Source organism: Ruditapes philippinarum, unplaced genomic scaffold (assembly GCF_026571515.1).
Source record: "Ruditapes philippinarum isolate M1 unplaced genomic scaffold, ASM2657151v2 ctg2881_1_1_1_1, whole genome shotgun sequence".
Taxonomy (NCBI): Eukaryota; Metazoa; Mollusca; class Bivalvia; order Venerida; family Veneridae; genus Ruditapes; species Ruditapes philippinarum.
The window spans coordinates 216,595-222,414 of NW_026859242.1; positions in this window are offsets into that span (position 1 = coordinate 216,595).

A 5,820-nucleotide genomic window follows, 5' to 3' on the forward strand; every position below is an offset into this window, starting at 1 on the left:
CTACAGCTGATATGGACTCAGGCGGAAAAATGGAAATACAATGTCTTTTTTAAAAACAAAACAAACAACAGAATAAACATAATCGTATTTCCATGCTTTTTGTTGAAAAGAGTAACTATAAATAAAAGGTATATATCATTTCTTTGAAGTAAAATGCTATGTATTATATTGTTTTTTTATAAAGTCTCATGTTAAATCTTTAACTGAAGAACGTACGGTTTGTCACAAATCTAAACTTATAACTCTTTTGCGTATGGTTAAAGTCAACAATTGTTAAAGCATGAGTTTTTTATACAGTCATATTATATTAACTAAAATAGTTCCAGAAAGACGTTTCCTTGATTACCAAAGAAGGACATAATATGTTTCATACAATAAAATCAAAATACCATTGCTTCTGTAAAATGTTTGATTACAAATTGCGTGTAGATTTAAAAAGAATAGGAAATTAGACTACTCTAAACAGTGACATTGAAAATGTTGCAGAGTCGGCATGGTCGAATCCTCTTTAAAAATTCATGTGCCAATTATCTTCATGGCAAACATGGCTTATATTAAGCAGCTTTGTATGAACAAACCTCATTCAATTTCATAACATAATGCTCTTTGAATTGTTAAGGTGCAATTTTAATGAGCCAGTATCAAATCAATATGCTATCTTTTAATCTTTAAATAATTTCATTGTTAACAATTCTCAGGACGCAGCTGCATTACAATATTTTATTGTCACATTATGGTTAAAATGAAGTTTTAAAGTTCATAAATAGTTATTGCACTTTTATCGCTGTATTAATATTACTTCATTTATATTGAAAAAATGATAAACAATGAAACATGCATTTGTTTGAAAGGAATAATAGTACATTGTTACGTCGAACTTAATGCCATTAATTGATAAGGTTCAAAATAGCAGTGGTAAATCTAATTACGATTGTATTTTAACAATAAATGTCTGCTGCAATGATGGCACGGACAAGACCATAATTTTTTTTTGTTGTTATCACATTAAATATCGAAATTAAAAACAAAGCTTAACAGTGCAACACAATTTTTCTGTTGAAAAATAACAAGAAAACTCTTAACAAACTTAACATATTTAGCATTCACATGACCTTTTAAATATGATAAAGTCAATTTTTATTTAAAAGGACTCCACTGCATTGTTTTGACATGATGGTAATAGTGGGACTCGAAGCATTATTTCAAGACTTGTATCCATTTGATGAAGGGTCTGAAGTTTCAGTTTTTCAAATCATTCATACATCCCAATTTTTAACAATAATCATCACAAATCGTGCAACGCTTTTAACTCATGTCGGTCTAAGTATTGAACTAATTATCGATTTTCAATTTAACTCTGAGACGTTTGTGTATCATCCTTTGAGGATTTTTTTCCATTATAAATGCTACATTCAGTCGATATAAAAATTTGAAATTTTATGTTTTTAGGCATTTTGACCTCAGTGGAGCTCCTTCAATTTCTAAAAGGTTGGTCTTTTAGATACAAGCAAACATAGATCTTTGATTTAAAAAGCTCAACATTTTTAAAACTATATTTCATTTTATATATAAGTTGAAATTTTGAATTCTTGAAGATGAAATCGTGAATTCGTGAAGTAAAAATGTCCCCCACCGGTCATTCTTAGTTTTCGTACACTATTCCTGCGTGTTGAATATAAGACATTCTTTGTCACAAAATAGTGAAAAAATGAAGCCCCAAAGAACGTATAAAAAGCAAAATTGAAAATGTTACAATTGCGTGAATCGACCATACGATTATGAAATCAATCGAATTTTGAAGTCGATAAAATTCATCAGATGTTTTTATATACCATTTAAAGCATCTATAACACCAGAATGGAATCAATTCAAGAGGGTACTCGAGTGTTTGACAAATATAAGTGTTTTCCTGACAGTTCCGAGTTAAGTAAATATCAACACATCAGTAAGATAACATGAGAGAGTGGAATAATGATAATACAATGGCATTTGTGATCTTAAATAAATACAGCTATTGAAATTAATGGACTCGCGTTTACATTTTTGACAACAACATTTCATCAAGTCATCCAATAACATTCCTAACGATATATTCCCATTCTTATCAACTAACATACTGTACTTTAATATAAATATGTCTCTTATGTAATAAAGGTTAGAGTACTCTGCTTTCAAAATGTCTACGTTAAACATTTTATATGTGTACAAATCACATTATTCTGATATAAATAATGAATATAGTGTAATTTTCATGCGTGTTTTCATAAATAAAACTTCAAGTTTAAAAGAGAAACATTTATAACTTGAACAAAACGCTATATAAAAACAGTGTACTATATTGATTTCATAACTTTTCTTGATACATCATTGCTGAAAGAGGTATACATTTAAATGGTTTGATTGCGTTTTACCATTACCACTACAAAACTTATGGTGTAATTTGTACCTATAACATTCAGGCACTATGTGGGAAAACGTCACGGGGTATAATTGGATAATGTTTAAATCATCATCTAATTCTTATCTTTTTATGTCACCAATGATTGATTCTATTCGAGGACTTAAGTTCAAAAACACGACCAGTTATGCCGTATTAGTTTTGCCTAACATGCTACAATTTTCCATTTCATCTCCCGAAACAGAAACGTATCCATACAGTTTTTGCGCCAATTTTCTGTTGTTTGCGATATAATGAAATATTAGATGAGTAGCGCAGGTGCATATTCAGTAACAGGTTGAGAGAAATTACTTTTATTTCATGATAAAAAATAGTTTCTCAATTTTATGAGACAATAGCAACTGACCTTTGTAAAACCTAATACATTTCAAGAATGCCTGTAGGTGTTTATCTCTGTATATTAAAGGGACTTCCTAAGGATTTTTGACATGACGGGACTGGGTAGATTTTTTTTGTTTTGCACCATCTGATGAAGGTCCCATTAGCTTATTCCGTTTTTTCCAGAATAATAATTATAATTGTGAAAAATGACCTAAAATTGAAAAGCATTGCAACGATTTTTTCCTCAAATCAGAAGAGAATAGCTCAAAACACGTTGGTTTTTTTTTCAATTTATTTCTGAGTAAATTTCCTAATTATCGTTTGCATATTATTTTAATTACCCCAGTTGATCTATGTAAGAAATTAAAATTTTATTTTTTAGGCTTTTGAACCTCAGTGGAGTTTCTTTAAGTAATTTGCTAATAAAAGACTACTTTAACTCACGGTGTTAAGGCGTTTACCACAAATTTTCCACGCAACGTCAAATATCATACTTCTGACCGAGACACCGTATCTTTCTGTCATACAAAATGGATGTCAAGCATGCGTACGACAAGAAAACACATGATTATTTGCCCAAAACAAGGTAAAATAGTCGAATTTTTTATCCATCGAATGAGTCATTTAATTTGAAGCTTATAACTCTTTACTACATGCAAAACGCTTCACTAAGTCAAGATAATGAAAACAGTTGGGGCGTACTGTGAAAAATATTGCTTTGATTGCGAAATATTACGACTTTCTGGTGCGTTTAGTTCATGTGACTGATCGAAATGCAATATTATTTGAACCCTTTTGGCATTTGAACCAGTAACACCACTTAAATGACCTGTTCTTGTATTTGATATGATTTGCACTTTTCCACGTGTATACGTTTAACCGTACAACTTTGTCAATAATAAGATGATGATACCGCACTATACGTCCTTACATCAATGCATTTTAAATGTTGTATTTTTTTTCCAGAAACGTCAGTCGAAGAAAGATCGTTTCATGTGGGATTAATGCGTTTGAAGAAATTTGAAAATAAATTAAGAAGATATCGACTTACTAATCTATTGAAACCATTGTACTTATCTGACTTGTATTTTTGACATATAACTGTTTCTATCAAGCTGGGGTGAACAATTGATCAGCTAACTGTAGTTTTGTATAAAATTAATACTTGAAATAAATAGCATCAAAAACCATGGGTATAGATATTTCATTATATCGAATGCGTATAGGATTGTTTTGTGGTGGCCACAAACATGTAAAACATTTACCTACAACATCATATGTGCATTGTACAAATACAAATACAAAATCAGCAAATATATGTTGTACTGTGCGCTCTGTCAGTGTCATCACAGGAATAGTGCTTCTAGCATGTACATTATTATATAGCCAGAATATTCATGAAAACCATACTATAAATCATGATGTTTGCTCCATGCCCATTAAAGCAATATGCTTTAAAACAGGAACAAGTATAAACACTCTGCCGACTTATGATGAAACCACAAGTACAAGTTTGTACATATTTCTTAGTGAACGGTTACTTATCCTATCATCGGATGTTGAGCTTAATCCAGGACCCTCTGCAGAGACTCAATCTATTCTCGATGCCATTGCAGCTTCTAACATTAAAACCTCAAAAGAAATTTATGAAGTAAAACATGAAATTCTGTCAGTCAAGTCGGAAATTGTGAGTGTAAAAAATGAACTATCATCAATACGAGAAAGATTAGATACTGTTGAGGATTGTCAAAAAATTACAACAGAAAAAGTGAATGAACTAGACAATAAAATGTACAATTTTGAATATTCACATGACATTGTTGTAGATGATATAGATGCACTCGACATGAAATTTGAAAAACATTGTGAAATGTGTGATCAACTAGCAGATCAGGTTGATAAGCTAGAAGCAGAACAACGCAAGAATTCAATCAGAATATTTGGTCTTATTGAACAGTACGATGAAACTGATGAAACCTTGAAATCTTTGATTAGGAAGTCGGTTCTTGGTGTTGCCTGTCCTGATATAAATATTGATGATAAAGATATTATGTTTGCAAAAAGAATGGGTAGACAAGATAATGAACTTTCACGAATGGTGCTTGTTAAACTGGCTGACTTCAACACTAAACTGAATATATTAAAAGGTCGTGAGTCACTACGGAAGTTTGGTATTCGTGTTGCCAAATGATTTGACAATAAGGCAGCAAAAACACACTGAAAAGTCTGAAAGCAAAAGGTCAAAGGGGGTATTTTTAAAGGTGGTCGCTTACATATCATACCAAGCACAAACGAGAATGATAGCTCAGGGATACAGAATGGTGTGCAGACGAGAGTTTTTAAGAGAGTCAATCGTTCAATGTCTCAACACTATTCAGATATTGAAAATACACATGGACGTAAGCACATACACTATCGTATTAAGCCAGTCTCAAACAAGTTCACTATAGGATTCAGGTCAAGGTGCCATACAAGATATAACTTTTTTAGAATGGAATATTGAGGGTTTAAGCAGTAAATTAGAGAATGATTTATTTTATTAATTATATAAATCAGTTTGATGTGATGGATTAACAGAAAACTTGGGAAAACTGATCTCAATAAAAGCTGATAGTATTTTTCCTAATTTTGCCAAATTCATTTGTCCTGCAAAAAATTCAAATAAGGGTGGCCGAAATATGGGAGGTGTTATTGTCATGATAAAAGACTATCTGACCAGGCATGTTAAACAAGTTTGTAATAGCTTTAAATTTGGTGTTATGCTAAATATTGACAAAAATTATTTGAATTTGAATCAAATGTTTTGTATGCCTGTGTTTACATGCCACCAAACTGGTTCTCCTTTTTACGACAATGAGCTAGAGACAGGCTTTCAATGTTCTTGAAAACGAACTTATTAGCAATGATTATCTCATCTCATCTGAATTGTTCATATTGGAGATTTTAATGCACGGACTTCAGACTTAGATGATTTTGTTCTATCTGAAAACAATGTTCCAATGTTTAAGGAGTATAATGATATTTTAAATGAAACTATAACA